Source organism: Chanodichthys erythropterus, chromosome 3 (genome assembly GCF_024489055.1).
Source record: "Chanodichthys erythropterus isolate Z2021 chromosome 3, ASM2448905v1, whole genome shotgun sequence".
Lineage (NCBI taxonomy): Eukaryota > Metazoa > Chordata > Actinopteri > Cypriniformes > Xenocyprididae > Chanodichthys > Chanodichthys erythropterus.
The window spans coordinates 12,361,766-12,385,440 of NC_090223.1; the positions used below are offsets into that span (position 1 = coordinate 12,361,766).

Genomic DNA, 23,675 nt, shown 5'->3' on the forward strand with positions numbered 1-23,675 from the left:
TCACAAAACACTACACAAGCAAACTTTGTTTTACAGTAAAGATAGTGATGGAGGTAGTTAGTTTTGATCATTTTAAACTCATTCACTGTTAGCCCGGATAAGTTGAATTTACTTAACTTGTCGCCCTAAAAAAATAAGTAATGTGAACTTAATAATTGAGTTAATTTTACTTAAAATGTTTTGTAATATTAATTACTTTGTAGTTATTACATAGTATATTTAAGTTCAATGTACTAAGCAAGTTAATTTATATCAACATTTTACTACAAAATTTAGAAAAAAAGCTAATAAAAGGTACATTCATTCATTTTTATGTTTTATTTTAATTCAATTCCAAATACAACAAAATTCCATGTCGTGAAAACCTTTCCTTATAAAAGGTGAAAAAAAAATAGTTTGAACAAATCAGCTTATTGTTAAGCACATGGATAGTCTATCTCGGAATCACAACAAATTGCATTAAAACTATATGGTTGTTCACACTCCTGAGTTCACAATAGTGGCAGTATTCCATTTTAGGTGCCAGCTCACATTTTCCTAGGTTGAGCATTACCTGCTGAATAAAATATAAAGTATTTTTCATACAGTTAGGGTAGTTCAGTTGCAGGGCATAAATCAGTCTGAAAAAAGGACACAGAAGTCCTGAGGTTGGTCAGTTCATCCATCACCAAACATCCTTCCAAGACGATCCTCACTCTAGATGGGTTTAGCTGAGCACTTTACTGATCAACACAGAGGATTTTCACTGGAGTTTGCCTGTATGAGACCTTGTCAGCTGCAACCTAGCAGAGGAAGAAAAAGATTGACTAAGACATTATCATATAATAATGCATTAGATGATGCTATTGTCAAATACTCCAAATCATATGCTGCGTTCATGCCATGTCGTAATTATCATGATTCCGAGATGACAACATGTGACATTTAACTCAGAGCTGTTAACATCCTTGTACTGGGAATTATGCATTTCTATGGCAACCCTATCAATGGCTAAATTAATCCACAGCAGTCAGGTGGTACAGTGGTAATCTGGTACAAGTAGGAGCTCCCCAAACATTCCCAGTTTACAAGTTCTACAAGAACGTGAACGTGTTTTACAAGCTGGAATCTTATAATTATGGTAATGGCGACATGGGGTGAATGCACCTATACATACCTGGTTTACTGTCGAAAGAGCTGGCCATTGATTTACCATCAGGCTGAAGTCAGGCTCGTCGTTGACAACTTTTCTGTGAGGAGAAAACCTTAAAGTTAAAGTCTTGATAATGGCACCTGACTTTATGGTTTGCATGTAATTGTGCACTGTGCAGTATGCAGATTAATAAAATAATCAGCCTCAGAACAGGTCTCAGTAAACCCACATGACATACAGCTGATATGGAGTTTGTGGTGAAGGCGGTATAAGTGTACATATTCTGCATAACGTGATATAAATGTACATAATTTCCAGATGTAAACAAGGAAATTGTTCTGTTCTTGTATAACTTCATTGTTTGAGCCTATAATGTTTAAATAGCTGAGCTTTCTTTTTACAGTTATGAGGGCAATACTTACACTTCCAATCCAAAGCATCTCTTCTTGACCTGCAACACAAAACAAGATAGTCTGTTGTTAAGAGAGCTATGAACCTAAATAAAACAGGAGTATATCCATCCGTTTTTGTTTTCAACTCGTTAATTAACTTTAACTTACTCTTTCAATCCATAGTCGTGTCGAAATAAAACACGGTCATTAAATTATTGCACTCACCATTAATCACGCTTCATCCTCTCTCCTCAGCTGGAGGCGCAGGCGCGGTGTTCGGCGACGGCCAGAGGGTCAAACAAAGTTTCTACGGCCAAAACCAGGTCTTTGAGTAAAAAAGAAACAATAGAAGGGAAAAGACCAAATAACACGCGTCGAACTCGCCGAACAGGGGTTCGTAAACGGTGATGTCCACCGCACACGAGAGAGAACACTAGCTAACCAGAGAAAAAAAGTTCCGTCGTTTAAACGAAAAACAGTCTCTCAGGCAAAAAAAAAAAAAAAGATAAAAAGGTAAATGTTTGGAAAAAATGTCCGTAGAACTTGCCAAAACAAATGTTGCAACTGCTCATCAACAGCTCCTTGAATTCGCACCACTACAAAATGGCGTCATTACCTGCAGAAAACCCGTGTGTAGTCTGAGGATCATCAATATTAACAGAGAAACTGCTGAAAACACTCTTTATTTCATGTCAATAGTTCCTGTTTTCACCTCATTTATTATGCTGATGTCTTCAGATCTGCTGTAAATTGACACTTAAAGCTCATTTCATTGCTGTCAACAGACTATTGTTACAGAGCCCCATGTTTGTCTTCCCCTGTGACCTAGTTTCCCTGTTCTGTTGATTAGTTCATTTGATTCACCTGTGTCGATTTTCTTTTTGTTTGTTTTTTCCCCTTTCTCCGTCACCATGGACCCTGCCGTAGCCCTTTTGTGCCTGGAGCAGAGGGACCGCTCCCTGGAATCACACACCCTGGATTTTTTGGAGTTGGCGTGCCTCACACACTATCCAGACCGCTCGCTCTGCGTGTTCTACATCTCCAGCCTTAGTGAGCGGTCCCGGGCACGCCTCCCAGGGAGCGGTCCTCAGAAGGACTTCGCCGCACTCGTGGAGTGGGTGCTGGTAAACAACAACTCTCCGTTTACCATCTGCCCCGCGGAGGATGACTTCGCCGCCAGCCCCACTCCACTGCCTGAAGCCAGTCAGTCACCATCGACGAACGTCACAACGGAGATGTTTCACGAGCCCACCGCAGACCGAGGAGGCCAGCCCACCGCGATGGATGAGCCAGGACCGAGGAAAGGATCGGACCGTACCATCGCCCCGGAGCCAACCTCACAGCAAGGTTCTGACCAGGTGCGTGAGCCGGTAACATCATCTGACGTCGTGGGAGTGTTTGTGGAGCTCGAGGGCTGGGAGAAAAGCTCCACCCACAACACCACCACGACGAAAACTATGACTGATACTGGCAAATATGCTGAGGAACTGAAAGACATTTTTACAGCTAATTTAATTGATTTTTTCGGAGAGGTGACTTCCCATTCCCCTGATTCTCCTGTTTTTAATGATTCTCCTGAACCTCCAGAGGACCAATCTCCAGTGTTCTCCAGATCTCCGTCTCCTGAGTTCCCTGTCTGCCCACCCAGCCTCCCTCTCCCGCCTCCTCCGTCACCCAGTCTCACAGCCAGTTCCTCAGCCCCACCATCATTTCTGCCCTTCAGCCACTTGACATCTCCCACATGCCAGGTGGGGATGTCAAGCATCTTCAGGCCCTCCACTCCATCCATTCAAGAAGATCCCCTGCCTCCACTTCCAGCCTCCACGCCCCCTGCTCCACCTCGGCCTGTCGACACTTCGGCGTCACCCTGGCTCCTCCCTCCCTCGGCTCCACCGGATACCATCGGCCATACGGCTTCTCCGGGCTCCCTCGTCTTTCCGGCTCCGCCTTGGTCAGTCGTCCACCTGCCTGCATCTACGGCTCCGTCTGGCTCCTCCTTCCCTCCAGCTCCGCCTACATCCTCGGTCCCACCGGCTCAGCCTCTGCCCTCTGGAGGTCCGTCTCCTCCTCGGACGCTCGTCGCCATGGCTCCTCCAGGACCATCGGCTGCGCGTGGGCTCGTCGGCTCTACAGTTACACCCAGGTCTCCAGCGGCATCTCCGTTGGTCGTCCCCAGGGTGTCGTCTGCCCCCAAGCCGACTCCACCATGGCTCCCACCTGCGACTCTACCCTGGGGCCTCGTCCTGGCTGGCTTCTGGGGTAACATCTGGCTCCTGCTGCTCCTGGCTACCCCCTGGCTCCTCCCACCCTCCACTCCCCCTTGGACTGTCATTGTTATGTTCTATGGACTCTTTTCTTTTGTTTTGTTGGTACTCCGCCCTCCTCCAGAACCCCCTCCCTCCTTCCTCTGGACTCTTACGGCGCGAGGACGCGCCTATTCGGGAGGGGGCGAACTGTTACAGAGCCCCATGTTTGTCTTCCCCTGTGACCTAGTTTCCCTGTTCTGTTGATTAGTTCATTTGATTCACCTGTGTCTTGTTTATCATCCCATCACCTTGTTTAGCTCCCTTTGTTAGTCATCTGTATTTATACCCTGTGTTCCCATTCACTCCTTGTTCGTTCTCGTTGTATGTTAGACGCTAGTTTGGTGTACGCTGCCTTTGTTTATATTAAAGTCTTATATGTTTGTGGAAATCTGTTATCTGCCTCATCTCTACACCACCAGCCGTAACAACTATATGCTTTCAGCTGTTTTTCTTACCATTATTTATAATTGCAAGAAGTGACATTACATTACTTGTATTATTTTCTGTGTCTCTTGATATCTGACTGTTGAATGAAGAAGCAGAATAATGTTAGGATTAGCAATAAATATAATTTACGAATTACCATCATTTACTTTACAATAAACAGACAGACATGCATAAATGCTTACAAGTGTCATTTATTATAAAACAAACTCAAACTGATATATGTTTGATTTTGGCAGATCGACTCCTCCCATCGCAGTTACATCATCAGTGATGCTCCTCCCACACTGGACTTCACAGTCAATGAAGCTCCTCCCACTGAAGACACGTCATCAGTGAAGCTCCTCCCACTGTAATTCCACAATAAATGCTGGAATATTCCCATCAGAGCATCAGGAAGAGCTGAAATCTGCAAAGACTGAGTTTATTAAAGAGGACAGTGAGAACATGAGTGATCCAGAACCCTGCAGAATGAAACACACTGAAGATACTGAAGAACAAAGAGGTTGGTGTTTAATCTTCATTCATTCATGATGCTGAACAACATTCATGTTAGAAAGATTAAAGAACTTCTGTACATTTAGATAAACAGTCAAACTGAAATGGGTACAAATGTTTGTTTGTTATGATCAGTAAAAGGAGGTTTGAGAAACTTTCATATTAATTGTCAACATCAGGTCAAACTAATATTATTTTAACCTGCTGGAGAATGTTGGTGTAGCTACTAATTTGTTCTTTGTTTTAATGTTTTAAAGTTAGTTTTAGTGTAAAAGATTGTAATTACCTCAAGCTTCAGTATAACTTCTGTTTTAGTCTGAAAATCTTATAGTGACAGTAATGTCTTGAAAGTTATGAAAATGAAACATCAAGTGAGTCGATATTTTAATATGAATTATGAACCTCGGCTGCATCCAATGATAAAAAATTAGTCGTCATGAAACTAATAGACTAAACAATGTCATGTAGCTTTTAGTTCAAAAGTGTGTACATTTGGAGAAATATTTATATATTCTCATATGTTTATGTCAAATTTCTATAGGGGAGTAATATTTATTAAATTTTTACTCTTAATGTGGCAATGTGAGCATTATGGAGCACTTTCATTCATACTGGAAGCCAGAGGGCACCCTCGAGCAGAAAGTCCGAGAGTGAGACTTTCATTAAACACTCGACATGCATTACAGTGAGTTAATTTGGAGCAAAAACATGGTTTTAATCTCATAAATTGACGTGTTTTGATGGGGTGCTAAGCTAACATGCTAGCTAGCCCTTATGCAGCTGTTTGAATAGTGAAGCTCATTTGAATGTTTGAAAGAAGGTGAAGTGAGAAGAAACAAAAAGCAGTGTGAACAGAGAGTCATCAGTAATTACAATAATGACAAAAGAATTATAATTAGAGCCATAACCAAGCCGGAGAGCTGTGAATGTGTGCAGGAGAGACTGAAACTGAATGGGGCAGTTTGAACCACTAAACAATAGAGACACTGAATAGATGCTTAGAGGATGACAATAAACATCAGTTAGCATTTTAGATGTTTTCTCAAAATTATCTTCAGATTTGAAATAGAATATGGCTTTTGCTGCAGTGCATTTCTAGACTGAAACAGGGCAAATTTTATTTTCATAAAGCTGTTTCATAAAATACATTTCTAATAATATTTAAGCTCTTCATAACTATTTTTTATTAGCGACTGATGACGTTTTACAAACACAAGAACGCATATTGAGAATACCTTTTGTGCAGCAAAAAAAAAACGCTGGGCTCTAAAAGTGTAAATTAACTTTAATTTCTAATCCAAAGAGGGTCTTACGGGTAATTAACCCTTTAACACGTACGATCACACCGGTGTGATTAGAACGTTCAGTGCATTACGTGATCAACTGCCAAATTCAAATGTGCGTGCGCGCTTTAACTGGCGCTAAACCAGAGATGGACGCGAGCAGCGCTTTTCATATATCACATAAATGCAGTGTTTTCAACCAAATAATGTTAATTTCAGGTTTCAGACATTTAAATACACATGAGTACTAACAAAACAATATATTTAGAGCTTGTAAAATACACAATGATGTCTATAGAAGCGGAAATAACAACCCTTTCCATTATAACTTGACAACACGTTTAATTCATATCAGATATACATTGTGAAAGTAACTTAAAAGCTTACTCTATTCTTCCCCAGTTCACTGGCACACTTACTTTCATGTATTTCGGGAGAAGTGGATAAATTCACGGGTTGTAAATCCAACAGATCCGATTCTCTGTGCGGCGCAAACTAACATGGTGGCGCCCATCACGCATATGGCTCAACTAACGCGATCGTTATAAAGGTGTTTAAACAGCAAAACACATCCACTTGCACATATTTGGCAATCGGAATATTAGATATTTCATGATATAGTCAACAAATTTGTGAATATTTTGAATAACAAAGGAAAAATTAAATGAAAGCAGATCATCATTCATACAGTTCTGCGGTGTGTCACATAACAAGCAATGACGCGTCACCATGGAAACCATAAAGTGATAAGTTCTAAATAACGGTCGCCTTAAAAAAAACTCACGCTGGGGGGTCAGCCAGAATATTTGAAACTTACGTGCGAAAGGGTTAATGACAGAATTTGAATTTTTATGTGAACTAAGCCAGGGCTCCAGACTGCGCCTAAAATGGTCACATTGGCGACTAAAAATGTTAATTTGCGAGTGATATTTTTGCATACAAATTCACGTGAATTTGCGTTTATTTGCATGTTCTGTGACCAGTAGCCCATCACATCATTTGATGTGTTGACGTAATTAAATGAATGAGATTAAATGAGATAACTTTCAAACTGTGATTTTCAAAATCTACTTACTCCACCTTGAAGTTCTCACTACAGAAACATGGGATTTGTCAATAATTTTTTTAAAATAATAATTGAAGATCAATGATCCTCATTCATAGAAAGTTTCAGGGACATTACTTAACATTCATTAATTTATAAAAAGACATCAAAGTGATGATAATATTGTCTAGTTTCTGCTATTACATCAGGGCTCACTTTTATGTATATGTGTATATTTCTCTCTTTGGATTATTTTGATGTACTGAAAATAAAAAATAAAAAATTTCTTCCATTTTAGATATGGTTAAAGATGAGGAGGAGAGTGAAGAACTGAGTGAAGTGGAGGAGAAACATCATGTCAAACCTGGAGAAAAACCTTTGAGTCGCTCAAAGACTAAAAAGACGTTTTTAAAGAAAAGAAGAGCAAATAAATCTACAACCTGCACTCAGTGTGGAAAGAGTTTCACAGCTAAATATCTTGAGCGTCACATGAGGATCCACACTGGAGAGAGACCGTTCACATGTGATCAGTGTGGGAAAGGTTTCACAACCAATTCTAGTCTAGAGATTCACATGAGGATCCACACTGGAGAGAAGCCGTTCACATGTTATCAGTGTGGGAAAACATTTATTAGGGCATCACACCTGAAGACACACCTGACAGTTCATACAAAGGAGAAACCATATTCATGTTCTGTGTGTGGAAAGAGTTTTTCACAGCTGCCACATTTAAAAGTACATCAGAAAATACACACTGGTGTGAGAGAGTTCATGTGCTTTGAGTGTGAGAAGATTTTTACTACAGGGGGCGATTTAAAAAAACACCAGAGAATTCACACTGGAGAAAAACCTTACAAGTGTTCACACTGTGACAAGAGATTCAGTCAGTCATCATCTCTGAAAACACATGAGAGGATCCACACTGGAGAAAAACCTTACAAGTGTTCACACTGTGACAAGAGATTCAGTCAGTCATCATCTCTGAAAAGACATGAGAGAAACCACAGCACATCCACTGTGTGCTGAAAATGATTATTGTTTCAATGCACTGAAAGTATTTTTTAAAAATACTTTATTTAATATCCTGAAGTTGTAGTTTATCAAGTTAAATTTGAGTAAGTTTACTTATATGTTGTTTGCACATGACATCACAGCAGCAGCACAAATGAGTCTGGAGAGCAGGGATTTTTCTATATAATTCTATCAAAAACTCAAAATTCGCATGATTTGCGTTGTTTATGGTTGCACAAATAGTTAAAATCGAGAACCCAGAAGTAGTGATGGGCAGAGCGAGGCTTCGTGAAACACTGAAGCAGTTGAATCAAATGTGCCGTGATGATTCGAGGCTTCGAAACAATCTGACACTTGACTCCACGGTGACCCCTAGTGGTCAAAAGAGTGTAAATGCAACAAAACTCAAACTAAACATGCAGTAAAAACACCTTTTACAAATCTATTGCAAATGTTTTATTGAAAGTAAAATCTATTAAGTGCAATTAACTAATTCTCTAATAAGATTAGGCTACATATAGAGTGACTGTATATCTGTTCTTTTATCAATTTTCAAGGCTTGTTTCTCTGTTCCATGGCTCAAGCTAAACAGGCCAATAAGATTAATAACTACCATTATTCATTTTAATTATTCTAATGTCTAATTAAAACATCTACAAATTTATAAAACTGATCAGAGATCAGGTAAAACCCATAGACACTTCAATGCTTCTCAGGTGAATCTGCATGATTCATGGGTTAACTTTATCATCGCCCTCTACTGGTGAACCTCTGAAATTTCGAACTGTTTTGAAATGTTTCGAAACAGTGATGACGTAATGAAGCCTCGTTTACTAAAATCACGTGACTTTGGCAGTTTGATACACGCTCCGAATCACTGATTCGAAACAAATGATTCATGAAGCTTCGGAGCTTCATGAAGCATGTGTTTCGAAATCGGCCATCACTACCCAGAAGGTGTTTATATCGTTTACATAACATATACCGTTTTTTATAACTTATTTCATTATTTTTACTTTAAAAGTTGACGCCTTTTACAGCATTTTGCGTCTGCTGATACTGAAATGAATATGGATACCTGCTTACCTTTTGTTTTTGTCTTGATTAAATATTTGCAGGGAGGATAAGATATTTTATCCTATTGAATGATAAGTTGGTGTTTTCACTTCAGTTTTGTAGAATTCGTTCACAATGTTGATGTGGTTACCATGAAAAAAGTCACGCGCTGCTGCTTCAGCCATCATATGGTAGAAAATAAAATAAATGTTTAACAAGCTGACAGAAGTCGACATTTATTTGTTGGGAGCGTGTAAATGTAACTGGGTCATTCTACAGAAACGTCCACTTTTCTGTCCCTAGACTTTACAGAAATATTACACTTGAAAAACACTTTAGGATTACAATTTTTTTATATTTTAATATGAAACAATATGTTATTTGAACAATTAAACCTTCTTGAGCCATCAATGTGCCAATATTTGTTTTTTAATTAATTCTAAAAATTCCAAGCACCACAGAAGTGCTTGTCCCCACAGTCATGTACAGAGGGAAAGTGCTTTATTTTGAGCTCAGAAACAGGTTTTTCTACCATTTTAATTTCAATAATGTATCCATAACTATCAAATATATAATGTAAATAACATAAAAAAACCAAATGCCAAATAAATATTATAAAATATATAATGAATGTAGTTGTCCCCTGGTGTTGTGTCACTGGTGTTACCTTTAACAAAAATCTCTTATTTTGAAAGAAAAAGTCACACTGATGGCATCACTCGACTTCCTTCTTCCTGTTTCCTGAAGATCAATGAAGAAAGGCAAATGAAAAGTCCACTATCTCTTTTCAATTATCAGAAATTTTATTAGAAAATCATAATTTCATACGAAGCTTTTAGTTGAAGTCACTGGTGTGACCTACTTTATTGCTAGGGAATTATAAAAAACTAGAATACAAATGGATTAAACTACTTGATTTAGTGAATATATCATGATTGACAACATGTGGGTTGACACCTTGCAGCAGCCATTTTGTAAAATGCATTTTTCATGAAAACTGTCACTGGTGTTACTGTCACTGGTGTTACCTTTTTATGAAAATGTCACTGGTGTTACCCATTTATAGATAAACTTTATTTAAAGCTATTCATTAAGTTATTTAGCATAAAATAGCACTAAGATTACATGATTATAACTCTTCTTTCTCATTGTTAATTCTCCTTTGGGCAGATATGGCTAAATTAAGGGTATTTGGCTAAATTCAGTGCAGCGACTTTACAGACAGTGTATTTTATAGACAGTTTTAAAATGTTGTTTATGATCTTTTTCTGACTGTTTTCACTAAGTGTCAAAGATAAGTCTTTTATTGTACACCAAATGTAAAAATTTAGTCCAATCTACTTAATTATAGTTGAAAAATTAAGGATCTTTGGTCCTACGTATACGTCACTGGAGATTCATTTTGTCACTGGTGTTACTGTTTTTTTGTCTGTCACATTAAATAAAATGTGTCATATGTGACATGATAATAATTTTACATCCATTGAATTCTGCTACACTCAAGAATTAAGATTTAAAGGATTGCATCATTACTTTTCATAACTGTTTTTCCAAAATTTTCATTGTTATAGCAAATACATGGTTGCGAAATTGAATTATTATCATTCAATCACACTTTTAACTAACCTGATTAAAATAAAAAACACATAATCTCCTTATTTTTTGCATTATCATTATTATTCTGTAACTCTGACTGCATGTGCTGAAAAAAAATGAGAAATAATATTTCATAAAATTGTTTAAAAATGCCAGAGAAGTAAGGTAACACCAGTGACAAAAAAGGGGACATGCAGTCTTTAAATAAATGTACAAAAAAATAAAAAAATCATTAAGCTGTCATTTATGTGTATTCATAAAGTCAAAGTGTAATATAATAATGTGGTCTAAGTTTAAATGTTAGAAAAATAAATACATTTTAAGACATTTTGTCATACCAAAAGTGGACGTTTCTGTAGAATGACCCAACTGTAGTTTTAATGTTGTCTATTCACTTTCCCATAGGACATAAATTAGGTTAATTGTCCGCCCATAGAAAAATAAATAAATATAAAAATTACCAAATGATAACCAACACTCAACTATTGATACACAACGTTGCCACGACGTCGCAGTTACTAAATAGCAACTTCACTAATGCTGCGTTCCAATTCGCCTACTTATACTACGCCCTAAATGTATGTACTCTTTCTGTGAACAAAAAGTACTTACTTTTGAGTGTGTAACAAAAGAGTAGACAAGCTTTGGGACCATAGACTGTAAAAAAAGATGGACGACGCGACGTCGCTTCCTTCCATTGTAATGAACTGAAGCCAAAATGGCCGACCGAATGGGCGCTGACATGTTACGCAATACGTAAGTTTGGAGCCTGGGCATGCGCAGAAGGAACCGTCAGTGGAGCCGGAGGCGGAGTCGCGATATCAAACTTCCGCCCAGACGACTGCGTCATCATTCATGTATTTTAAATAGACTATAAAAATTATATACAATTTAAAATTCTACCTATAAAATAATAGGCTATTCTATTTCTAGAGCAATAATACTTTTAAAACAGCAAATTCAGTAGATAAAATCAATATAATATGCCACTAGAAACAACTCTAAATCGTCAGAAACGGTCCTGCCATTTTAAATCAAGTTCAACTAATGTTACAGGAGATCGATTGCTGTAATTAGAGTAAGCTATCATTAGTTTTGTCCTGCTAATTATTATTTTATACCCATAAAAATAATAAGTAACTGCCAGATAACGATCACCTGCTTTTTCCCGACATTGTTAACATTAGGTGTGTTATCTTAACTAATAACATTTATTAATTAGCTTATAACACCCATATTTAATGTTACAGAAAAAGGTTCAGTGATCCGTCAGATCCTGTAGGTCGGTTAGTACAGTTTACTGCTGAACAACTCATTTTGTTGGTGTTAAATAACAAAGAAATCGAAAATTAACAGTTAGTTAATACATCTTCAATCTCCCCTCGAAGCTCCGACAGTCCTCAGACAAGCTGAGCTGTCAATCAAGTTCGAATCATGACGACACGCCCCGTTTTTATAGCATCAAATTGCTAGCTAAAATCTAAATCATCACAAAAACGAACAATTGAATATATATCAGTGTGATAACAACTACCTTAAATGACCAAAACCATTTTTCATAAAGTTTTATTTGAAGCAGAATTTATTTTTAAGTTTTCACTGAAGTCTCATTCGACTGCATTGAGAGGGCGGTGTTTATGACCTGTACTGCATCCAGCCTCCAGGGGGCGATCAAAGAGCCCGTGGCTTCACTTTTCAGAACGTATGAGACACACCCGTTTGGGACATACTAACACGTCATACAATCGCGTCTTTGCTCTCTGTCGCATCCTGTCACCGTAAACTGGCCTGTCAATCATCTTACATCCTCCACATTTCATTTAGTTAATTTCCTACCGTATCGGAGAGAAATACAGCACGTTGATCTGCAGTCGCGGGTCTTTCATGTGGAGAACTCTCCTCATATTAATGCATAATGATGAATTTAAAAGTTAATGGCCATTCGGATCTTTATAAAAGTCCACATTGGTATTTGCAGATGAAAAATAACACAGGTAACATTAAATATATATTTTCTATCAGGTTAAACTGATCGCGTATATCCGCCATATTTTGTAGTTTTTTAACACTTTTTACTCGTGTTTGTAGTTCTGAACTGAATCATCGTCCAATGCGCAATGGGTTGTGGGTAATATTAGCCTCTATAGTGTGCACAGATCCACACTTCGAAAATCTACCGGAAATAGTAGACCATCTGGGGACTTTTGGCATACTCTTTTCAACATACTATGCTTTGGGACACACTTATTTTAATCTCACATACTATTTAGGATGGATAGTATGGACATTGTGTAATAGTGTAAAAAGTGTTATAATTCATCAAACTTTGTCACTTTTGTTAAGAAAAACCAGGTGCAGAAACACTTGGTAAGGGATGATCCATCGTCTCATTATGGGGAGGGGTTGGGAGTATATATGAAATCTATGCAGATGGAAATTGAGACTCTTTTACACAGAATTCAATATTGGTGTATATCGAACATTGTGGTCACGCTGCCTTCTCATGCTGCGTGTGTTTGTTTGGAGGAATGTTATGTGTTCTTTTGTGTTGCTCATGTGGTATACCCCTCTCTTCGGTCAATGGTATGTTCCCCTGGTGCCGCGCTCTTCAGTCTGCGTGAAACATTCTGAAGAGAGGTATGTGTCTCTGTTAGTGGACAGCTCGAACATGTTTTTAGAGCATATTAAATAGAAGTTACAACGAAATCAGAACAAAATATTTTGGTAATACTGTTTTTGACCCTGTTATGTGTAAAATTAGAGGTTGTGCATGTTTAATCCTTTACATAAACTGTATAGCTTAAAACGTGTGAATGTGATGTAATCCTATGAACGCACATCATCTGAAATATCAGTTTATGTCTTATGTTCATTCTCATGAGTATGAGGAAGTTTATTAACGTTCATCTGAGTTTCATTTCATTACATTTTGATGACGCGAGTGGTTAATTCCTTGCTGCGCAATGTAAAATGCGCGCCTGTAATCAGCGGTGCATTCTGGGTAATGTAGTTCATGACTCAAAGCATGTTATATGTGTTAAGGAGAAGAAATTGAAACTGTGAATTGTTACTTGGGTATTGTAAGTCACCTGCATATTAGAAAAATGGGGCAATGTACTAACTAAATGATGTATTTGCAGATTGTGAAACCAGAACAGATGATTTGATTGTTGTAACACTGTCCCATTTCATGTTTGCAGGTATGAGTTATTGTGTTTTTGTTTTACTATTGTTTTATTGATGGATCATTTGATTATTGATTCAGTATTCATAAATCATTCTAATTTTATATAAACAAAATATGCCTTTGGTGAAATGTATTTTATTGAGTGGAACAATTGAAGATACTGTAAAGAAAACAACCTGTAACTTGAGTCTGCGTGAAACATTCTGAAGAGAGATTGTGAAACCAGAACAGATGATTTGATTGTTGTAACACTGTCCCATTTCATGTTTGCAGTAAACACCCAAGAAAAGGCATTACTGGTGTTCGTCCTCATTCTGTGTTCATCCTGTGGTGCATCCAGAGTTCCGCTACAATTTGAACGCAAGGAAAGTTACACTGTGGTGACGTATAGGCACCTTTCACTTTTCCGTTTGTCACCATGAGGAAACTTTGGTCACAAGATAAAGTTGCAATTACATAACAGTTACATAATTTTGGGTGTGTGCAAGTTATAATCGTTCACAAGCGAGCTGAGTCATACTCGCAAACATAATGTTAATTACACAAAAACCAAATATTACATTTGCTAGTCATCTGCCCTCACCTCCTCAACCAAGGCTAAAATTAACGTTACGTCCTCCAGTCTTTTTCCCCGAACGATACTGTGAGTTCCTATTACAATTCTCGATTCAGCATAAATGACCAACAATGGCGACATTCTTCACAATCATGAGAAAAAATTAAAATACTGCCATAACTTCACCAGCAGAAAGGCAACGCAATAAACAAATCAAAACTAGAACTAAACACGGCGTGACGGCAGCTTCACATTGTTCGACCAACAATATCTTATCAATTAATTTGTACGTTCTTGGTTTTCTTCCTATTTAGTAAATCCAGGCAAATGGTTGATAAACATCGATTAAAAATAAGATACAATTTATATATAACGAAATTTTAAAGAAAGGCTTACTCAAAACAAAACTTGAAGTCTTAAAAATGAAGTGGTGAAAATCCCGTCTGACCCACTGCATGTTTCCCGACATACAGCTCATCATATTAGCCTATCTTAGACATGCTGTTCACTTTTCATAATCAACATAAATTAAATTTAAAAACGTCTCGGTTACGTATGTAACCCTCGTTCCCTGAAGGAGGGAACGGAGACGTACGTCAGTAGTGACCGACGAATTGGGATATCGCTTAGAGAGCCCTATCATCTTCGTGTAAACTAAAACAAGCCAATGGAATTGGCGTGCGATATTTGCATAATGCGCACCGCCCCCGACAGGTGTATATAAATAGGAAGCAGATGCAATCGCACTCTGTTTTTCGCTGAGGAGACAACTGGTGTCCGCACTACAGCGAGGGTACAGAAACTGTGGCGACGGGACGTATGTCTCCGTTCCCTCCTTCAGGGAACGAGGGTTACATACGTAACCGAGACGTTCCCTTTCAGTCGGTCACGTTCGACGTACGTCAGTAGTGACCGACGAATTGGGATCCCAACTAAAGCGCCACAGTTACGAAACCCCTTCAGTGCCCAGCACAAGCTCAGCCGCCCATAGCACCGGCTGGCGGAGAAGGGGGCGAGCTTACACCGAGAGAGTCTACTGCTGTCTAACCACTACCCACTAAGTAAACTAGACACACTGGGGAAGCGAACCCGTAAGGGACGCTGCGGAAACCACTACCTACCCAATGGGGGAGGAGTTTACGTGGGAATACACACATGGACTGGCCCGGGGGGGCAGTACGCATATGGAGTCCCTGGGATGGCTCCACCTGGTTAGGGGGAGACTCATCTGACAGGTGACAGCAGAGCTGGCTCTGCTAAGGGAAAGACACGGACTCGGCCCGTAGGGAGTTTTAAACCGTGGAAAATACACATATGGGACCGCTCACGTAGAGGGGTCACGACATATGGGCCCCAGCCAACAGACAGCGTCAGCGACGGATGTAGGCCTGGCATCAGACACTCCGCAATGTCCGAGCCGAAGGGGGAGGCGGAGGAACTCGACAGGGTTCGCCAAGCGGGGAACGCGACTGGAGTGAAAGTATGCACGTATCCGGCCAGTGGCGGGAATGGCATTGCAAGCCGACACTTAGAGTGGGTACAACACGTCTACCGACTAGTGGATGCGAGTACACGCGAGGATACTGGCTCTACACGTAGGCTATAAAACCTAGCGAACGTGTTAGGTGTCGCCCAGCCCGCAGCTCTACAGATATCTGTCAGCGAGGCGCCATGAGCCAGCGCCCAGGAAGAGGCCACCCCTCTGGTGGAGTGGGCTCTCAACCCGAGCGGGCAAGGCACGCCCTGGGATTCGTACGCCAAGGCGATGGCATCCACTATCCAGTGGGCCATCCTCTGCTTGGAGACAGCCTTTCCCTTCTGCTGGCCTCCGTAACAGATGAAGAGCTGATCTGAGGTCCTGAAGCTTCGCGTTCTGTCCACGTAAACGCGCAGAGCGCGGACGGGACAGAGCAAAGCTAGGGCCTCCTCCTCCGAGGGCAGCGCTTGCAGGTTCACTACCTGATCTCTGAAGGGAGTGGTAGGAACCTTGGGCACGTATCCAGGCCGAGGTCTCAGGATGACGTGAGAAGCACCGGGCCCGAATTCTAGGCACGTTTCGTCGACCGAAAATGCATGCAGATCCCCTACCCTCTTCAGGGAAGCCAATGCAACCAGAAGAACCGTCTTAAGAGACATTAGTTTCAGGTCGACTGATTGCAAAGGTTCGAAGGGATGACCCCGGAGAGCTGTGAGAACCAGGGTCAAATCCCAAGAGGGTACGGAGGAAGGGCGAGGAGGATTCAGTCTCCTGGCCCCCCTCAGGAATCTGACGATCAGATCGTGTTTCCCCAGGGACTTACCCTCAACTGCATGGTGATGTGCGGCAATGGCGGCAACATACACCTTGAGGGTGGAGGGAGACAGCCTTCGCTCCAACCCATCTTGCAGAAGGGAAAGCACGGATCCGACCGAACATGATCGGGGGTCCTCTCGGCGAGAGGCGCACCATTCGACGAACAGGTTCCACTTCAGCGACCGCTTGCGGGAGATCACTCAGAACCTCCGCATCCCGTCCAGGGACCACACGTGGAGGTTCCACAGATCGGGACGCGGGTGCCACAGGGTGCCCCGTCTCTGAGTCAGGGGGTCCTTCCTCAGAGGAATCGGCCAGGGAGGTGCTGTCACGAGGAGAATGAGGTCTGAGAATCAGGTCCGAGTGGGCCAGTACGGAGCCACTAACAGAACCTGCTCCCCGTCCTCCCTGACCTTGCACATAAGTTGTGCGAGAAGGCTCACTGGGGGAAACGCATGTTTGCGCAGACCCGGGGGCCAGCTGTGTGCCAGGGCATCCGTGCCGAGCGTGCCGCCGGTCAGGGAATAAAACCACTGGCGGAGGGCAGTTTCCGGGGAGGCAAGCAGGACTACCTGGGCCTCGCCGAAACGCTGCCAAATCAGCTGGACCGCCTGGGGGTGGAGCCGCCACTCGCCCGCAAGTAGATGCTGCCGTGACAGCTCGTCGGCTGCACGGTTGAGCACACCTGAGACACGAGTGGCCCGAAGGGACCTCAGATCCTTCTGACTCCACAACAAGAGATGGCGGGCGAGTTGCAACATGCGACGGAAGCGTAGACCACCTTGACGGTAGGTGTACGCAACGGCCGCAGTGCTTAGTGAGCGGACTAGAACGTGCTTGCCTGACAACAGCTCCTTGAAGCGGGCCAGCGCAAGACGAACCGCTAGCAACTCGAGGCAATTGGTATGCCAATGCAGCTGAGGCCCCGTCCAAAGACCTGTCACTGCATGCCCGTTGTACGTGGCCCCCCATCCCATGGCAGAGACATCTGTGGAGACCACAGCGTGCCTGGACACTCGTTCGAGGGGTACTCCGGCCCACAGGAACGAAGGGTCCAACCACCGGACAAGGGTGCGACGGCAGCTCGGTGTCACGGGGACACGGAGCGTGCCGCACTGCCACGCCCATCTCGGGACCCGGCCGCTGAGCCAGTGTTGAAGCGGTCTCATATGAAGCAATCCGAGCGGCGTTACCGCGGCTGCAGATGCCATATGCCCCAGGAGCCTCTGAAAATCTTTCAGTGGAGCCGCTGTCCTGCACTTGAGTGAGCTCAGGCAGTTCAACACCGACTGGACGCGCACCTCGGTGAGACGCGCAGTCCGTGCGACCGAGTCTAGCTCGAGACCGAAACAAGAGATCCTCTACCTGGGGGCGAGTTTGCTCTTGTCCCAGTTGACCTGAAGACCCAACCGGTTGGGAGCTACAACCATGTCGGGTAGGACTTTGTACTGACATGCCCGACCCTCGAACGCAGACCGACCTAGGAAGGGTCTGTGTCGAGGCAGAATCGAGACATGAAAGTATGCGTCCTTCAGGTCTATTGCTGCAAACCAATCCTGGGGACGGTCCAGGATTGGCCGTAGCCCACCGCCCTTTTACGGTACAATGAAGTAGGGGCTGTAAAACCCCGACCTCATATCGGCTGGAGGGACCGGCTTGATTGTACCCTTCGCCAGGAGGACAGCAATCTCCACCCGGAGAACAGGAGCACTGTCCAACGACACCTGAGTGAAGTGGACAGCCCTGAAGACCGGGGGACGCCGGGCGAACTGAATCGCATAGCCGAGTCTGATAGTACGAATGAGCCAACTGGACAGGCTGGGGAGCGCTATCCACGCTTCCAGACACTGAGCCAGCGGGACCAAAGGCACCACAGACGCACCGGGGGTGGGGCAGCAAGGCAGAGAGGGACCCGACTCGGACGGCTTGAGGGCGGCCCGGAGTGGGGTCGGACTCTGCGAGGCAGCAGTGTGCATGGGAGACGGCGCACGGGACGCGGTCTGCACCATCACACTGCCACCTGCTGGCGAATGGGGAGGGAGCTGACAGCAGCGAGGCGGAGCCTGGCACACTGGCAGACACCCCTTGTTGTGACCTGGAGTTTGAGGAAACTGCTCTTTTTGTGGCAAAGTGGGTACCGCTGGACTCCGGAGAGCCAGCGGCGGTAGATGGACAGCCGCCACAAAATCCCCCCCGGCCCTTCTCCGGGGGTGGGAGAGCAGATGGAATACTCTCCCAAAGGGCAGGAACCTTCCGCTCCAGGTCGCCTGGGCACCACGTCCGCGCCCGGCACCCTGCTGTTTGGCTGGTGTAGGCTGCTGCTTTGCCAACTTAGCAGGGGCGGAGGAAGACGCAGGCGGGCGCCCTCGGCGACGAGCGGGCTGAGACTGAGCCACGGGCGGCTGGGTGAAGGCAGCAGCGGACCGCCGTGGCATGACATGTCTGATAGCCTCAGCCTGCTTCTGTGCAGCGGAGGACTGTTGGGCACAGCTCTCCACCGCGTCGCCGAAAAGGCCGACCGGAGACACGGGGGAATCCAGGAACCGATGTTTGTCGGTCTCCCTCATGTCTGCCAAGGTCAGCCAGAGGTGGCGTTGCTGGGACCGGCTGAGAATTCACAGGCCTGGGACGGGAGACGCGGCTCACCGCGCCAGCCAGCGGCCGTTGGACACAACTGCGTCGCAACAGACGGCTCGACTGGCGGGATCTTCGCGTACCCCCTGGCTAGCCCGCCGTCCAGGGAGGTGAAGGCGGACGAGGGACCAGGCCCTGTACGAGCCCCATGCGGAGCTTGCCAAGACCTGGTCACCTCATCGTGTACTTCCGGGAAGAAAGGCATTGGGGCGGGACGCTGGATTTGACCAGCGCGACCCCCCGCCAAGTACCAATCGTCCAACCGAGATGGGCCGGGACAGGGTGGAGGGTTCCACTCAAGCCCGACGCACAAGGCGGCCCGGGAGAGCACAGCCGTGAGCTCGGGATCCGACTCGGGCAACGCTACCGTCCCGGGCGGCAGCGCGTCCGAATCCTCCCCCGAGGACTCAGGCTCACCTTCCGATGCAGCAATCTACATCCGATCCGCCGCCAGCACACCAAAGGTAACGGCTGGACAGTCCGTAGAGGGCCCAGCGGAAACCAACGGTGGCACGATGGGTTGCGGTGCTGATGAGGCGGCAGGGGCCCGAGGAGCGTTTCCGCAATGGGAACATGAACCATCCACAAAAGCTGCTTCAGCGTGCAGAATGCCCAAACACGAGATGCAGCGATTGTGCCCATCAGCAGGGACCAGGGAACGACCGCACCCATTAACGCACAGACGAAATGACATACTGTCAGGGTTCGTCTGTAAAGCTCTTTTAGAAGGGGAAGTCAACTCACTCGTGCTGAAGCACCCAGGGAGCGACGCGATGTGTCAGGTACACCACTCCCTGACACACCGAGGAACCGGCCCAAATCGCTACACACGCACACACTCTTTGTGTTGCTGTGAAAACAGCAGTTTTCGAGCTTATAGCTCAGCTCCTCGGAGACTCGCGACCTCGCTGAACGTGCCCTTTCACCAGCACTGAAAGCTCGCTGTAAATCCTCTTCTGAGGCAATGTTTTAGAATAAAACAAACGAAGAAAGGAGTCTTCTAAAACAGGACACCAGTGAATGGCTCCGAAGCGAAAGACAGAGTGCGATTGCATCTGCTTCCTATTTATATACACCTGTCGGGGGCGGTGCGCATTATGCAAATATCGCACGCCAATTCCATTGGCTTGTTTTAGTTTACACGAAGATGATAGGGCTCTCTAAGCGATATCCCAATTCGTCGGTCACTACTGACGTACGTCGAACGTGACCGACTGAAAGGGAACTAATATTATTATAGGCCTATTACTATATTATTATAGTCTAATATTTAAACAAATATGAAATTGTGTTTTTTTGACCCTCTGGCCGACGATCGCGCAGGCGCTTTCTGATGGATTTTTCCTCATGACAGCAAAAACTTAAAATAGGCCTACTCCGTCATTTTTGGCGATGCAGATTAGTGCAAGACATCATCACAAAGTACAAATGGTCTACTTTTATTTGTGCATGCTCACAGTAAAAACGAAACCTTCTGCTTTTGTAAAATGAAAAAACAACCAAAAAAAAAAAAAAACAGAATGCGCTTTCATCTGTCTTTAAATCTTTCTGAAACGTCTAAAAAGTTATCTGAAACTCAGCGAATAATTATCACACAAACATGAAACATAGGTCTAAAGAAAGCATGAAATGTCTACTTTTAAATCAAATAATTCACGTTTAAAACAAATATTCTCCTGCAATGTAATCTGTAAACTAAAGAGATGCACAATTTCTCCTGACTCATGTTGAGAATGTTAATGCTGCGAGGGTGTTTCTAATACAACGACATAATGATATATAACAAATAAAACAAGACTATTAATTCTGTGGAATACTGAATAGTTTCCTCAAAGTAGGCTAGGCTTATTGTAAGCATTCGATAAGAAATTGGAATGAGTTGTTTTTGCTCGTTGCCGCTATTATCAGTTCTCTTGGCGCTCGTGCACAATGCGCATGTCTTCACATAGACGATCGAGCGATTTTTTTTTCTGCTAAAAGCACAAAACCAAATGCACAAAAATATGTATTTGCTCTTGATATACAATCACTGATGAACACCTTTGGTTTTAATGAGAAAAACAAGACTATGGAACTGAACAAAGTTTCAATAAGTTGGATTTGGACAAGTGCGTTTATCCTGACTGTTACCTCTTGAAAAACAATGTCTATAGAAATCGGAATCGAAGTTTAGCACAACTCACTTGAACTAAGCAATGTTGAATTCAGCTTGTTCTTTCTGTAACTTTCTCATGTTGTTATTCTTTGAATAATTTATTGTACAAAAAATGGGTTACAAACGATGACAAACACTGTTCCATAACTCAACAACAAAGTTATAGAAATAAGTATTATTTAATGTTATTATTGTTAATATGTTATTGTTAACATAAGTGAAAACAGTGACATTTATTCCCAGAAAAATCAGAGATAAGATAAAAATGCTCAAACTGTAAAGGGGAGATATAAAAGTAACTGATTAAAAAAAAGTCCCTTGTTGTTTGGCTATTAAAAAAATTATAGGAGCCAATGACTCCTTGATGATTTTATATTTTTTATTGTCTGTAAGCCTTTAGTAAAAAAGCTTTTGGTAAAATAAATATCAATCTAAAAATTGGTATTAAAATGATAGAAGTATTGTTTATTTTTTTAATGTTTAGATTATATTATTGTGCTGTTGCTCAAATATATTTCAAGTTGGGATAAGTAGATTGGATATTGTTGATATTAGAATCAACCCAAACAAACCCACCCCTCTCTTCATTGCTCCGCCTCCAAAACTCACACTCCAATGTTGCTCAGAGTCGGTCTTGAACCCCGGCCGATCACTGCTGGCAGGCGAGAGCACTGACAATGACGCTAAACTCCTCATTCTCTAGCAGTCGTTAGTGTGAAGTGGTTTACCTGCTCAACTCTATCTGGCCACTGTTACACAGTAATGAGAGTGGATGTCTGTTTATCACAGCTGACGCACAACAAAATAATGATTTAATTTAATATTTTTACTCACCGCTGGAAAGCTTTTCGAAAATAAATGCAGGATTCTAGTGATGTTCGTTTGAGCTCTTTTCAAAAGTTTTGTATTGTTTTTTTTTTTCTTCTCAAATCTCCCTCTTACTCCTTCTCTCTCCTCGATGTTATAGCCACGCCCCCTAATGCTGATTGGTTACGCGATTGATGTTGGGGTCGGCGGACTAACTTCCAAACCGTGATTTTCAAAATTTACTTACTCCATCTTGAAGTTCTCACTACAGAAACATGGGATTTGTCAATAATGTTTTAAAAATAATAATTGAAGATCAATGATCCTCAATAATATTTATTAATTATAAAGGCATCAAAGTGATGATAACATTTTATAGCAGTTGTCTAGTTTCTGCTATTACACCAGGGCTCACTTTTATGTATATATGTGTATTTCTCTCTGGATTATTTTGATGTACTGAAAAAGTAAACCAAGAAGAACCAAGAAATCTACAACCTGCACTCAGTGTGGAAAGAGTTTCTCAAACAAACAAAATCTTAAGCGTCACATGAAGATGCACACTGAATAGAAGCCATATGTATGCGGACAATGTGGAAACAGTTTCCCATACAAACAAAGTCTTGATGTTCACATGAGGATGCACACTGGAGAGAGATCGTTCACATGTGATCAATGTGGGAAAACATTTCCATTGGCATTATCTCTGAAGATATACCTGAGAGTTCATATGAAGGAGAAGCCACATTCATGTTCTGTGTGTGGAAAGAGTTTTCAAAGACATGAGAAAATACACACTGGTGTGAGAGAGTTTGTGTGCTTTGAGTGTGAGAAGATGAGAAAAATCTCATCATCATCATCTCTGAAAAAACATGAGAAGATCCACAGCAGAGAGAAGCTGCACACTTAAGTTAGGGCTGGACAATTATGACCTTAAATCAAAACCTCAATTAATTGAACATTTTACCTCAATTACGATTAATGAACGATTATTTTGTTTCTGGGTTTTCTTTTGTTTTTTGCCCATCATTTTCAAGGTTTGATTGACTAATAAAGGTGGGATATTGTTTCCTATTGAAAGAGTGATCTGACATAACAGCTCACTTTCAGCAGTTATTTTATCTTTGTTTAGTATCATTTCTTACTGGGGCCATATTCACAAAACATCTTAAGGCTATAAGTAGCTCCTAACTTGCCGATTTAGGAGAAACTCTTTAAAATAATGGGCCTGTCAGTCATAGGCGCTGATTTCTGTTTCTGCCGGTGGGTGCCCTGTGCCC

General features: G+C 42.5%; 1 pseudogene; it reads left to right on the top strand.

The window, feature by feature from the left end:
- LOC137003338 (zinc finger protein 585A-like) overlaps positions 1 to 23,675 on the top strand; it is a 55,640-nt pseudogene that overhangs the window by 24,356 nt on the left and 7,609 nt on the right.